The 15561-nt window shown below is 40.1% G+C and overlaps 2 protein-coding genes across 11 annotated transcripts in view; one reads left to right on the top strand and one right to left on the bottom strand.

Moving 5' to 3' along the window:
* Positions 1–15561, bottom strand: part of traf3 (TNF receptor-associated factor 3) — an 83007-nt gene that overhangs the window by 65597 nt on the left and 1849 nt on the right. Inside the window, exon 1 of one of the 4 annotated variants that reach the window (XM_063047524.1) lies at positions 14716–15483. The exons of 1 other annotated variant lie outside the window; for it this stretch is intronic. The gene's annotated coding sequence lies outside the window, so the exon portion shown is untranslated. Of the gene's footprint in view, positions 1–10134; positions 10164–14715; positions 15484–15561 lie in introns of those variants that run through there. 2 more of the 4 variants (XM_063047528.1, XM_063047548.1) reach the window with 2 other exon arrangements.
* LOC134346246 (uncharacterized) overlaps positions 14125–15561 on the top strand; it is a 45939-nt gene continuing 44502 nt past the window's right edge. For 6 of the 7 annotated variants that reach the window (XR_010017891.1, XR_010017886.1, XR_010017887.1 and 3 more), the window contains exon 1: positions 14125–14628. The gene's annotated coding sequence lies outside the window, so the exon portion shown is untranslated. The remainder of the gene's footprint in view (positions 14629–15561) is intronic. The other variant, XM_063047588.1, reaches the window with a different exon arrangement.

Here is a 15561-nt window from a genome sequence, read left to right as displayed (position 1 = left end):
AAGGGTTTGTGTCTGGAAGAACTACACACATACATACACACACACACACACACACACACACACACCAAATACATACACATTTTGCAAACTTTTATGTTTTATTTACATTATCACACATATACATTTTGCATGTGTATATAAACTTGCTACCTCCATTGATTAGGACACTAAAGTTAGTAATCACAAGAGTGAAGCTTTCAAATGTAGCTTCAATCAAATACTTGGAAAGATTGACTTTACAAATGAAGCTGACCACTGTAATGTCAGAACAGGTGCCAGAATCAGTAACAGTAATCGGATTTACCTTAACCTGGAGAATGCTGCGAAATGGGTAGATATTCGCATGGAATCACAATCATAGATACATGAAGACATATTGCAAAAATTTCATGACAAAACTCCTCTCTCTTCAAAACTGAATGGAGCACTGAGAATTCACTGCTGATCACTCAGTCTGATCAATCTCAATTTCTTTTAAACTGCCTTCATCTCAATGATGCTAGATTCTGGTTCATTCATTGTAGTAACAGTGTCTTGCAATTAAATTGTTGCTGGCATGCAGTACTTTTGAAAATTGCTGAACTCCTCAGTTATTGTTGGTGGAAGAAGCAAGGTAACTGCAATTCTGCACTGCTCTGCAGGTTTGTGTCACCTCACTGCTGAGCACCTCCTACAGCTATCTCTTTTACAGCTTTCACTTTCATTTGTTTCTCTACCTACACTTCTTTCATAGTTTTATTTCTGTGTCCCAACCCCACCAATAACCCATCATCTAGATTACTATTTACAACTTCATTCCTCAGCAAAACTACCCTTTTCCCTATGTCCTATCCATTGTGTGCCCACCTACAGTGCAATTTAACATCAGCATGTTTTCCCTCTTTTCGATTCCTGATAAAGGGTCTTCAGTCAAACTAATAACTCTTTTTCATTTTCCACAGACGTTGCCTGGCCTGCTGAAACAGATGTCAGCAGAATCTGACTGAAGGACCTTTCCTGCTACAATTAAGCTTGGGAATAACCCCAGCTACTTGTTCAATGCAGCTTGACCGACCAAGCAAAAATCATTAACAGGTTCAAGAATATAACTGCAAATGACAGTTTGAAAGGAAAGGCCAATCTTTTATTTAGAAATTTTCCAACATTCACATAATCAATTTTTCTATTGTCCTATGTGTACAACATTGTTTATGGCAAATACCTAATCATTCATCAACCCTAAATTAAAGTGATTACTGCTGCCTAATGGCCACAATTTTTAAACTTCCCTTCAGTCCACCTCCAGCACTACAGTTTCTTTTTCCAGTTTGCAATTGCTCTGATTTCAGACCCTTTTAGTGCAGCATCATGTCCTTTCATGTCTTCATCCACATGGACTCAACGCCACGAAATTCTGATCCTAACACACACACTCGTTTCATTTCATAAAACCTGTTTGGTTGCTTTATGCAGCTCTATTCGAAGCTGCAGAAGGTTGTAAATCTAGTTAGCTCCATCTTGGGTACTAGCTTACAAAGGAGCTACCTTTATAAGGCAAGGTAAGGAGCTCCTTACCCAAGGAGCGGTGTCTCAGAAAGGCAGCATCCATTATTAAGGACCTCCAGCACCCAGGGCATGCCCTTTTCTCACTGTTACCATCAGGTAGGAGGTACAGAAGCCTGAAGGCACACAATCAGCGATTCAGGAACAGCTTCTTCCCTCTGCCATCCGATTCCTAAATGGACATTGAACCCTTGGACACTACCCCTCACTTTTTAAAATATACAGCATTTCTGTTTTTGCACGTTTTTTAATCTGTTCAATATACATATACCGTAATTGATTTACTTATTATTTTTTTTATTTTTTTTCTCTGCTAGATTATGTATTGCATTGAACTGCTGCTGCTAAGATAACAAATTTGACGTCACATGCCAGTGATAATAAACCTGATTCTGATGATAATGCCTGCTTCTGTTTACAGAACATTTCCCTTATTTCCACTGCCATGCTGCCCAAAGCCTCTGCAGAACATTTATAAATATATTTCTACATTACAAAGCAATAATTGATAAGCTCGTTAGTTCTTTAAAGATGCCATACCATTCTTGATCATTTTAAAACACTATACTTATAAAGTTTTCTCGAGCTAGTTAATAACAAGATCGGGACTAGCTGGTGGCATGGACTGGATAGGCCCCTTGACAATTCTTTCAACGAGAACAATCAATAAATCTTTCAGCATTTTCTATTTATACTAATTCTTGTAAATGTTCCTTAAGAGTTGTCTTCCTCTAGCTAAGAATAATAAACTGCTACTATTTGGCAATTTATCAGTCTTGGAAGCTCAGGTACGATGCCCCAAATACACGTAATAACTTTCCACTCTGAGTATCCTTGATTTAAAAAAATAATATTTATAATAGCTAATGTGGTTACTGTCTACGATGAAAGAATTGAATTGACTTCATTACTTACACCCTTCATATACGAAGAGTAAAAATCTTTACGTTACGTCTGTCTAAATGTGCAATTCACAGTAATTTATAATAAATAGTATGTACAACAGGACAGTTAATATAGCTTAGAAATACAATTGTATCAGCGTGACTTAATCAGTCTGATGGCCTGGTGATAGAAGCTGTCCCAGAGCCTGATGTTCCTGGCTTTTATGCTGTGGTACAGTCCCCTGATGGTAGCAGCTGGAACAGTTTGTGGTTGGGATGACTCAGGTCCCTAATGATCCTACAGGCCCTTTTTACACACCTGTCTTTGTAAATGTCCTGAATAGTGGGAAGTTCACATCTACAGATGCACTGGGCTGTCCGCACCACTTTCTGCAGAGTACTGCAATTGAGGAAAGTACAGTGATGCAGCCAGTCAGGATGCTCTCAGTTGTGCTCCTATAGAAAGTTCTGAGGATTTGGGGTCCCGTACCAAACTTCTTCAACCGTCTTGAGGCGAAAGAGGAGCTGTTGTACTTTTTTCACCACACAGCCGGTATATATAGACCACGTGAGATCCTCAGTGATGTGTATGCCGAGGAATTTAAAGCAGATCCATTGATGTCAATAGAGGTTAGCCTGTCTCTATTCTTCCTTTTGTCCGTAACCAGCTACTTTGTTTTTGCGACGTTGAGGGAAATCAGTAGGAACTGATATAACTGATAAGAAACTGGTGGACACATTCAGTGCAAATGAATTGGAAATATTTGTGAGAGAACCAAACAAGTATAGAATTGAAGTTCTTTCTCCCTCCTAATAGAGTTGTAATTAATGCTCTGTGGGTACACTATTGACCATTGCCATCTCTGCAAAATGTTGGCCTTGATGCCTTAGGGCTATATCAAGTGTTTTTGTCCATAAACATTCAAAGAAACACTGCTTTAAAAAAAATTATAAACCCTCCATTTTAAGAAATCAGACATAAGCATTATAGCTGAAAGTCAAAAATCTTAAATTTAAAAAAAAATAGAAAATGGTGAAAACATTCAGCAGGTCAGGCAACATCTCCGGAAAGAGAAACAGAGTTAACGTTGCAGGCCAAAGACACTTTCAGAAGCCCTTGATCCGAAATGTTACCTCAGTTTCTCTTCCATGGACGCTGCCTGACCTGCAGAGTGCTTCCAGCATTTGTGTTTTCATTTGGCTAATTAATGGCTATCTACAAGATATTAAGTAAATAATTGCATGAGTTTTCTGTGGAAAGCGAAGGGACGGAAAACCAAAGAAAAGCATTCCAAAAGGAGAGTCTCAATCACACCCAGTAGATTGTTATTTTTCCTTTTGGATGATTTCAACAAAACAATGAACAAAGTGATGCAGAACCTGAACATATCTCATCACATTAGAACAAAGAAACTCATTGATCTGAGCTAACAGGTCAATACATTCAATAAGATTATGGAAGTTGCTTCAGGGTCCCACCTTGCAATATCACCCTATTATAAATACATAAGACAAAATATAAAATATGCATTAACTTTTCAGTGGTGGTTTCAAAACAACTTGCAGGCCACACAGGATGAACACAGCTTTACTCAGTTTTGTTAACTTCCACTTAGTGTTGACTTTAGTGGAGAGTTGGAAGGAATCCCAACACACATCCAGCTATTTTTTTAAAAATGGTCAATTTATGTTTAATTAAAAAGGGAAAATATTAGGCAGAGTGCACAAGAAAGTCCTATTTTCTCTCAAGGAAAACTTTGCATGGTGTTTAAAACCTTAGCATGGTGACTTCTTGGATGTTAATGAAGCTCCAGAACAATTATAAACAAAACTGTAATTACATACCAAAAGCTTAACTTCATTAGATAACACTGGTTCAAACAATTAAAACCATAATGTAAACTGAATAAAATTAAATTTTTACATGGGAGTCTACTGATGAATAAACTCTTAAACTCCCAAATTTCTGTTGTGAATATACAAACCTAAATTTCTGCCCTGAATGCACAAACTACTAATGATCTTTTGCTGAGGAAATTGATGAAGCAATCACAGTACAGATCTTCCCCAGCTTACAAACACTTGACTTATGTAGAGCCCATACATACAAGAGAGCATTTGTAAGACTTGTAAGACGGATTTGCAAATTTCTGCCACCTGAGAACTCAGTACACGATGCATTTCTGACCTGATAACTATTTTTGTTACAAACAGTTCACAGGAAAGGAACCTAGGGAAGACATAATCCAGATTGGTGACAGAGGAAAGAGGTCATTTGGATCCGCAAAATCAATCCAGTCAGTCCCACTCACCAAAGCCTATTTTTATTTCCAAATATTGACCCAGTTTCATTTAAAATGCTGGAAATTAATCTGTCTCACTTCTAATACAGGCAGCCCAATCCTACAATCCAAACTCAAAGAATTTGCAATGTAAAACATATTCATCATCTCATTTCTGTTTTTTCTTATGCAGCCCCCCTTCATCCTAAACCCCCAATTCTTGAACTCTTTACTGATGGAAACAATTTCTCTTAAACAACTCAAACTCTTTATTCATGATGTTAAATATCAGATATCCTTGCAACTTATGTTCCAGGAAATAAAACTTCTCCAGCTACTCCACCACTGTTCTTCGAATCTTTCTGCAAGCTATTTCCAGTTTTCAAATCCCAAATATAGTTCCTCAATCGAAACTACAGGCATAAAGCCCATGTGCCAAATTCAGTTAATATGATTTCTCCATCTAGCCACTAGACATTCAAAATGAAAAAAAAACTAGTTAACTATTGTGTACCAGCTTGCCAGTATGGTTCATGATCACCAATGACCTTGGAAGAAAAAGGTAGAAAAAGTAAAATTCCTCCACCCATTTTTGAAAGAATAGAAGCTGTAGAGATGCATGGATACACCAAGCCCTGGTCATTCAAGCATAGATTCTTATTTTCTGAGAAGGCTTGCATGCAGCATAATTTTAAAGGGAACAAAAGCAAGCTGCAAATATTTCCTTCCAAGCACATAGTGGCTGGTGCATTTTTTAAACTGCCATGTTTCCTCCAGTTCAAACCAAGCTCATGATAGTAGGCTGAGAAATTAGTTGACATACTACAAAGTATTTAAATTATAGCTCAAAATTGTCGGCACCCTCCCATCAATGAGAAGACAGACCTGTAGCTCAAAGTTGCCCTTTCAAAAAAAATCTAACCACCTGGTTTCCCTGTCTCATTGTTGAACACCTGTTCTCCGCTTCCAAAATACACTTTATCCTTGCTTCTGATTCTATTTTTCTGCTTACATACCTGCAGAAACCCAGCATGAGAAAGATAATGTCTCCCCCCCCAACCCCTCAGGGGTATTAGTAAAAGCAGATTGAAATGTAGCATTAAGAGGCTGGATAAATACCTGAAAGGAATAAATTCAGAGCTCCAGGGATAGGGCAGGGGAGTAGATCGAGCTGAAATGCCCTTGCATTGAGCCAGTGTGGATGTTATGGGCCGGATGGCCTTGTATTAAAAAATTGTGGTTTACCTGACAGATGCGGAGCACATTTTCAAATAAAACAAGCTCAGTTCCATCCATACCTCATCCTTACCAAACACGCTTCTCACCAGGGTGTCACGATGCTTTCTTTGAATCTCCCTCGCCTGTTACAGAAAATTCAACTCCTCATCTGTCAGCCTCACCCTATGCCTCATGAGGTTCCATTCACAAATCATTCCTGCTCGCAACAATACCACCAGCTTCTAAGCACAAACAACTTCCCTAAATTCATCCTTGGTTTTTTCTTTGGCACCACCAAATATATTCAAAGAACAAATGGAAACAAACAAAAAAGTTTCCAAATTTCTTTACATTTCCAACTACAGATGTTGGAAAGCTAAAATAAAAACAGAAAATGCTGGAAACACCCAGGAGGTCAAGTCACATCTGTATGTTTCTTTTCCCTTAGATGCCACCTGACCCGTGGTTCCAACATTTTCAGTTGTTCTTCATTTGTAACCCACGCAACCAAAATCACTTTCCCCAATTCTTTTACAACTGCCGTCATCCGTTCTTAGCTTTAAAGTGTGTCTTAAAATATGCACTTCCTACAGCACTATACATTGTGCAATCCACAATGTACTTCTTCCTAGAAATGCTGCCTGGCCTGCTGCGTTCACCAGCAACTTTGATGTGTGTTACATTGTGCAATCCTGTTGCTTCTTAAGCTACATTTCTCTTCACCAATGGATTCAAAATGTGCCTTTGGCTGAGAGCACCTATAGGCATTGACTAAAAACTAGTTTCATCACTACAGTGAATTTATACCAACAACTGCTGTAATACAACAATAAGATACTCTGTTCAAAATGTTGGCGTGATTAAAATATGATGGAAAACATTTCTAATCAGTATTTGGCAAGCACATTATTTGAACTTCCATCAAAAAGGAATACTTGAGAAAAATGAAGAAAGTCGATTTTACTTTGCAGCTCCTATTCCAATAGGATCCATCCATTACCACTGTGGTGACTGCAGATCTGCATTTACTTTAAAATATTAAGAAGTTCAGAATAAAACTTGAGCATTCAAAATCAAATTTAAAAATTATGAGTGCATCTGAAGGACATAGCAAGGAAAGGCGCAGAAGAGCCATGAGAGGAGGAGGGGACTGATGTAAAGTAACTAGGATGAAGATTACAAGGGAGATGAAGAAAGCGATTCCATCCAGATGGTAAGGGTCTGGGGCTTGCCTCCTGGAAGATTGGCAAAGTTAGACATTATGATCAAATTTTATATATGCTTGATGTGTACTGAAGAACAGCAGTGCCAGACACTGTGTGGCTGAAGCCAGGATTAACTAGCTTAGCTTTTTTTTTGTTGTTCAGCACAGATGTGAAGGACTGAATTGCCTCCTTTGTGCCATAAATGTTTTATGATTTGTATTCCTAATATTTGCAGCATGTGAATACATTTTCCAAAACCAGAAGTCAATGCTTTATTCAAACATGATCTCACTGGAGACTTACCACACCAGAGCATTGATATGGGATTTAGGGCCATGATGCTATTTGATGGAAATCCTTGTTAACTCATAAAGTAGTAATACTCCAAAGAATGGTGTAGCTCTCATGTCTTTCCCCATGAATGATATTGTCACTTCTTTCCTCAGGTAACAACTCATGTATTTTTACAATTTTCTGTTATTCAGATCTCTCTCTCTCTCTCTCACACACACACAAAGACATTTCGATAAGAAGGGGCAACCACATTTGAAATTCACGCCTCTTGTCAATGCTAAGTCCAGCTGTGCCAATGGCATTTACACCATAGCCAAATCAACACATAGAAAATACTGGAGGAACTCAGCAGGACAGGCAGCATCAATGGAACTGAATGAACAGTCAACGTTTCAGACCGCCACCCTTCCTCAGCACTGGAAAGGAAGTGGGAAAAAGCAAGAATGAGGAGGTGGGGGGGGAGGGGAAAGAGTACAAGCTAGAGGGTCATAGGTGAAACCAAGTGAGTGGGAGAGGAGATAAGAAGCTGGGAGCTGACAGGTAGTGGGCCACGGGGGAACAGGAAGGAGAAGTGGCACCACAGGAAAGTGACAGGCAAGTAAGGAGAGGAGAGGTGAGAGGGGAGCCAGAGTGGGAAATGGAGGAGGGAAGGGAGAGGGTTAGAGGTTAGGGGTTAGGGAAACCTATGCTCGTGCCACCAGATTGGAAGCTATCCAGACAGAAAAGAAGTGTTGCTCCTCCATCATGACAGCAGAGGTGGCCATGAATCGACATGTCTATCACCTCCCGCTGATGTCGCATCCTCCTTCCCTTTCTCCCATGGTCCACTCTCTTCTCCCATCACACTTCTTCCCTTTACCTTTCCCACCTCCCGGCTCCTTATTTCCTCCCCCATCCACCTGGCTTCATCCATCACCTTCTAGCTTGTATTCCTTCTCTTCACTCCACTTTCTTATTCTGGCTGCTTCTCCCTTCGTTCCAGTCCTAATTAAGGGTCTTGGCCCAAGACATCGGCTGTTAATTCACTTTCATAGATGCTGCCTGACCTGTTGAGTTCCTCCAGCACTTTGTGCGCGCACACTCTGGATTTTCATCATCTGCAGACTCTGTGTTTATAGCTAAATCAACTATGGGTTTTTACAAACAAGCCCTTTTCACTATATAACTGACCATCTACTTACTGAGCCATTGTCAGTTATTGCATTCTGTTAGGATCATTCAAAACCAGGAACTGTAACAGTAGAGAATAAATACATACAATTCCAGCATGAAGGCTCTACATTGGAAAAGGGAAAGAAAATCTTTCCAATTCTAATTAACCTGAAACATTAATTCTGTTTCTCCCTCAACATATACTACCTGACCTGCTGAATATTTTCAGCACTTTATTTCAGATATCCAATTCCTATTGAGTTTATTTTTTAATTTTTGATTTTAATAACTCCAACTACAAATTCACAAAAACTCCCCCATCCTCAGCAGCCCTGAATCTAAGAATGTAATAACTACGCAAATGTAGTTAATAAGCCATTGCACAGAAACACTTCTTTTCTCCAAGCTTCTTTACTGATGTTATTAGGATGAATTAAAAAAAACACAGAATGTCAGTCTATGGGCTATGACTTCCCAGGAAGTATGTCATTCAGCCAAGCTCTGGTTAACTGCAAATTGTTTATATTATTATTAATCAAAATAATTTTAATTAAATAATGATCGTTATGCAATTTGATTTCACACTAAAAACTACTTTCTGCCATTGAGTCCAAAGTCGCTTTAGAAATACCATGAGCAGTCATTTATTTTATTTTCATTATTATGAGCTAAACTTCCCATGAAATAGATCTGTATAATTTTCTCTCTTTAATAAATAATTTACATTTACTACTATATTATTCTGAAAGCCACTAACCTAAAGTCACTCATTTGTCATCCCACCTGTAGATTAGTTTAAAAATATTATTTTTGGAAAATATATACCCTTTTTTTTATACTGAGATTCAGCACGGAGTGGGCCCTTTCAGACCTTCAAGACACACTACCCAGCAGTACCCCGATTTAACCCTAGCCTAATCACGGGACATTTTACAATGACCAATTAACCTAAACCAATACATCCTTAGACTGTGGGAGGAAACCAGAGCACTCAGAGGAAATCCACATGGTCACAGGGAGAACGTTCAAGCAGCGGTGGGAACTGAATCCAGGTCACCTGTACTGTAAAGTGCTGTGCTAACCACTACGCTACTGTGCTACACCAGTAATCATCACCCACATTTCCAACAGACATTAGTCCTACTAATGCACAAGGGGAGAGCTGACTTTTTTTTTTAAAAAAGCACCTTGTAAAATTGTTTTTAAGGTCTGTATCAATATGAAAATGCTGTACGTCATAGTAAAAAATATTTTTAGGCTTCAAGTGTTTTCCAGTATTATTATACTTTACTGAATGACAAACAGAAAAGAGCACGGAAAGGAAGGAATGGAAAGCAATGATTAAATGGCAAATTATACTGTACATCCGACGACTCTCAGCTTTTTTGTTCAAACTGAATATCTGAAGTGCTTCTGAAATGATGTTACTGAGTGTTTATTTCCTGTGAATGGTCTCACCTGAAGCTAATGACTCACATCGGGTTAAAGTTCCACATGCGCTTTTCTACCATCTCAACTCAATTTCTGATCAGCTAAACTTAGAAAAGCTTTACTTACTAATATGGAAAAGTATCACATCCTGACCATGCTCCAGAATCCACAGACATACACATTCCACCAAGGATCCTGCATTATAATTAAGAACAAATTTATTGCAGTATTTTTTCCCCTCTGCTCCCAAGCTCCTGTACTTCTCAAAGTAATTTTCTTGGATTCCTGCAACCATGATCAGAGTAAAACTAGAACTTGGGCTCAGAATTACACGTGTAAATAAACAGCTGGCTCCAGATGGTGTATCCCAGGGCCCTCCATTGGTTGGGGTCAACCATGCATCCAGCTGCCGATGTGAGACGCAGGCCAGTACAGTGTTGAGAGCAAGCTGTTGCCCATGTAGCAAGCTCCCTCTCTCCATGCAGCTAACCAGTCCAAAGGAACAGCAGAGACTAATGGAGTTTGGCACCAGCAATGTCATAGGAGTTGCCATTCAGCATTGAGCTCAACATAGCAGGGGCTGGAAAATCCCAGCAACACACACAAAATACCGGAAGAACTCAGCAGGTCAGGCAGCATCTATGGAAAAGAGTATAGTTGATGTTTTCGGCTGAGACCTTTCATCAGGACAGGAGATACAAAGATGAGTCAAAGTTAGAAGGTGGAGGGGCTGGGGAAGAGGGGAAGAAGAAACACAAGGTGATAGGTGAAACTGGGAGGGGGGTGAAGTAAAAAGTTGGGAAGTTGATTGGTGAAAGATACAGGGCTAGAGAAGGGGAAATCTGATAGGAAAAGACAGAAGGCCACAGAAGAAAGAAAAGTGGGAGGGGATGGGCAGGTAAAGAGATACGGTGAGAGGGAAATGGGAATGGGGAATGGTGAAGGAGAGGGGGAGCATTACCAGAAATTAGATAATGCCCCTCTCCTTCACCATTCCCCTCCCTCACCTTATCTCCTTACCTGCCCATCACCTCCCTCTGGTGCTGCTCCCTCTTTTCTTTCTTCCATGGGCTTCTATCCTCTATCACATTCCCCCTTCTCCAGCCCTGTATCTCTTTCACCAACTTCCCAGCTCTTTACTTCAACCCTTCCCCCCTCACTCCAGATTTCACCTTATCACCTTATGTTTCTTCCTTCCCTCCCCCACCTTCTTAATCTGAACCCTCATCTTTATTTCTCCAGTCCTGATGAAGGATCTCAGCCCAAAACATCGACTGTACTCTTTTCCATAGATGCTGCCTGGCTTGCTGAGTTCCTCCAGCATTTTGTGTGTGCTACTTATGAAGGAGAGATGTCTTTCTTGTGAAATGTTGAACCAAGGCCCATTCTCCTCCTGAAGATGAGTAAACATAGTCTTTGTAACACCTCAGCCATACACCAGAGAACCTTGTCTATTTTTAAACTCATCTTTGAACCAATGTCATTTAGCAGATCATCAGGTCATCATTCCATTGTATTAGGAGACCTGGATTACAGTTATGTAAAAACTAATTCTTTGCCACTAAAGTACTTTGGGCTTCCCTGTGGTTTTAAAAGGAGTTTCATCAATATCATTTTCTTTGTTCATGGCAATGCCAGAAACTCGAGGTCAAAGAATAAATGACAACTATCATTGATTGGTGAAAACTGGTTGGAGTTCGTTGGTTTCAAGCAGCATTTTACATATCTCCTCACTAACAAGATTCACAGGATTTGACAACAGTGTCCAGTGAGCATTAGTATTCACAGGTACTTCGGTTGGACTATCAGCAACACTGGGGTAGGTACCTTCAGTGACAATGCAACATCTTCAAATGCAAGATATTAAGATAAAATGTCAAACTGTAAAATCTTTAAAAATTACTTGGAAACTTATTATATATAACAATTCTATTTAATGCCAATCATAAAGTTTTATTTCTACTTTGAGTCACTTAAAATGAAGCCTATACTGTATTGTTTTCCACAAACTAAATGGCAACAGATCCCTACCTTTGTTTTAACCTGTTCGTGCTCCTAATCAGATCTAAGATCAGCAAAGATGCTAAATAGGGAGTGGACCTCCATGACACAAGTGTTGAAAGACCTTTTGTACCACACCACAGTTTCAGCAATAGCTACTTTCTGACAATCATCAGCCTTCTGAACTGACTTGCAGAGTCCTAACTCTACCAGAGCAATGGAACACTATAGACCATAGTGTTCCATTTTATTTTTGCACTCACGTCTTGTTTTTGCACAGCCTTTTCTCTCTTCAGTGTCTTGTACAATCTACAATTTATCTATATTCTGTGTGTTGTCTGTACCTACATACCTGTGATGCCACTGAAACATTTTCCATGGTATTCATACCTCACTCTACTTGTGCCCATAACAATAACTCAACATGACAAGAACCAAACAGTCGAAACTACGACCAAGGAATATTCTTGCTGAACGGTGCAGTGTTATTGAAGAGGGTTATTTGTATTTGTGAAGATCACTAATTTCAATAAGGAAGAGCCAGGAAAAAATAAAGCTAAGAAAACAAATGAACTACCCCCCCCCCCCATTTAGAAAACAATAATTACTTTTATTTTCACACTAAAACTTTCAGTTCAAAACATTCCTCAGCTTTTAGTCCTCACTGCATGCTGTTACTCATTTAATTATACATATCTTCACACTCAAACACAAATATAGGTCAACGCAACTATGACCATGGTCCTCAAGATCTGCCAAGGCTGTGAAGTTCAGGTTCTCAAAAGCCAATTGCTAACTGTGCCTGCTCTCTCCTACTACCAGCTGCTTTAACAAGCACCAACAGATAAGCAGCTCCATCATTCTTTCTTCAGCCTAGTTCAGGGATTTTCCTAAGACCACTTGTCACATGCTTCTCCTCAACATAAACAAATACTGTACGGAGTGTAATGTGTCAGTGCAGTCCTTGAAGGAGGCAGCTCACAGGGAAAATTTTTGCATATTTGGATTCACATATCCTGCCACTGCCATGCCTTGTTCACATATCCACAAGTCAATGAAAGGAATTGAGTCAGGTATGAAAAGTTCATCACAATATTTGTGTTCACACTCAGAAGAAAGCATACTTTGAATGTAAAGATATTTAAAACAAAAAAAAAAGCTTTTAAATTAAATGTCAGTTCAAGCATTTACACCTCCCCCCCCCCATTTGCATTTCAGGTGCGGTACAAAGTCAATTTACAGACAACATTAGGTCTATTAGATATTGTTCCAAGAGGAAAGGAAAAGCTTCAAGTATAATTGAGAAAGGAAGTACCCACAGCTATTCTTAGTTTTTCCACATATTTTCAATATTAGTTTACCCAGTTAGTATTGAAAGCCTAGAGCAGCTGGAAGTTCTGGAAATCTGTGGCTCATAGAAACACCTGGTCCAGAAGAGGGATTAATGTTGTCATGTACAGTCCTTTTGTTAAAACAATAATCTCTGTATTCTCCTCAAAGCTGACTAACCTGCCTTTATTCAGATTTCCATCATGTGGTATTTTTGTCTGCATGTAAATAATGTTTTACAATGTGAAATTGGCCACATCCCCAACCAAAATGTCTTTAGCAAATACAGAACAGTAAAGAGGAATAACTTGGAGGGAACAGGGAATACCGATAACTATACTTTTTTTCTTTTTAGTGTGTTTGTCATTTCTTTTTTGCACCAGGGGTCTCCTCCACTGAATGCAATGATATTTTTTTTCATTTCAAAAGGTTTGGGAACTTGGGAGGTAAAAAGAATGAATCCTACTATATCCTCGTTTCCAAGTCAAAAGATGAGCAGATTCCACCTACTCGAAAGAAATTGACTTCCTGTAAAGTTTTTTCTCCCCACTCTCCTTTGTGATCTCTACCATTGACTCTCCTAAAAGAGGGGCACACATTTACATCCCGCTAATTAAATAGTTCGCAAACTCAAACATGTGCAAAGGTCTGATGTTCGGCATCATTCCCCTGATAAGAGTATCAAGGCCCCTGATAGCGGGGGGAGGGGGGGAAGCCTTTGACACGATTGCAAGCACAATGAACAATTTTTTTTTAAACAAACCGCTCGCAGCCACCTCACAGAATGGCAACAGGAGCAGACATGGCAACAGCAGCAAAAAAAAATATCCAGAATATCCTCGGCACCAATTCAGCTTCCCTGCTCCCTACCACCTCTACACGAAAAGTTGAGCCACCTTCATTCACCACTCGGTCACGGAGCTTTCAAGGGTTTAAATCCTTAGACCCAACAGCATTAATACCCTTGTTCTGGGAGGAGTGGCACAGCTACTACAACTGAGCTCCTGAAAAATCTCCGTATGTAGTCCACCTGGGGGGGTTATATTCCTGCAACTAAGTCGAACTGAGTCTTCAAACGTCCCAGTAGGGCCGGCCCCGTGAATGAAACGAGCGTGGAACGCCTGACCGGTTCAGAGCAGGAGTCCCGGCGACAGCACCACGATATGGACGAGAGCTCTTTTTTGAATTACATACAGGGAGGCTGCGAGTCCGCCTCCCCGAACTGCAGGACCCAGGAGCCTCCTAGCACGAATGCCTATCTGAAAAGGCTGGAGGGGCTCGGACACAACGGTAAGGTCTGGTTTGTATCATCCCCTTCGCCTTTCACCACCCCCCCACCTCCCTCCCCACTCCTGCTTCCCCGGGTGAGTTACTGACCCCGAATGGTGCTCTTCATCCGAGCGTGGTCTGGGCCGGCCCCTATAGTCCTTGCCCCCTTGCAGCCTTCACTCCCGGAGCCGAAAGTGTCAATCTTGCGGGGAAGCCAACCGGAAAACTGCTTCTTCTGGTAAAAATATCAGCGAAAAGTACCTCTGATTCATTGCTGCCATTTTGAAAGTCTTGTACAAAAAAAAAGGGCCAATTACACAATGTTAAAATTCCCCATTTTTCTGCCGCTGGTGTTAACGCCGATCCACTCGCTGCGATGACTGACTGTTCTGGCTGGAAAGCCCCTTAAGTCAATATCACTTCCTCTGGCTGTGGAAATCCCCTACTCTATAAACAATATTACACCCAGCGTACAGTGATCAACAGCTCTTTGATCAGCCTGCGATGTGCTTTAAAGAGATAGAAACGCTACAGAATGTGGCGTTTACGTGGACGGCCCCATTGCTTCTGCCTGTTAGACATTGATACTATTGTGTGGGGAGACGCATCGTAATTGCCAAATATGGCCTTAAAGTATTTAACATTTGATTAATGCTGCTCCAGTTAAATTGAGAAATCGTGGGCTGTTAAAAAGGGAAAAAAAACACACTGGTGCTGACATCATGTCAAGCAATTCAAAAAGCAATTTGTACTGATGGGGCGACTTCACTGGAATTGAGTTGGTTTGCATTGTGTGACGACATCAGGCCAATTAAATCGTGCAAATGCCACCATTGGGATGCTATTTGACTACACTAACTCAAAACGAGCCTCCCTCAAATTAGAATAAGGAGCTCCATTTTTCATTCCAAATAAAAATACGGTGACATCATTAGAGTTTGTTCAGCGTGAGAA

This window comes from Mobula hypostoma, chromosome 1 (assembly GCF_963921235.1).
Source record: "Mobula hypostoma chromosome 1, sMobHyp1.1, whole genome shotgun sequence".
Classification (NCBI taxonomy): Eukaryota; Metazoa; Chordata; class Chondrichthyes; order Myliobatiformes; family Myliobatidae; genus Mobula; species Mobula hypostoma.
The sequence above is the reverse complement of the archived record's forward strand: the minus strand, read 5'-3'. Positions and strand labels throughout refer to the sequence as shown.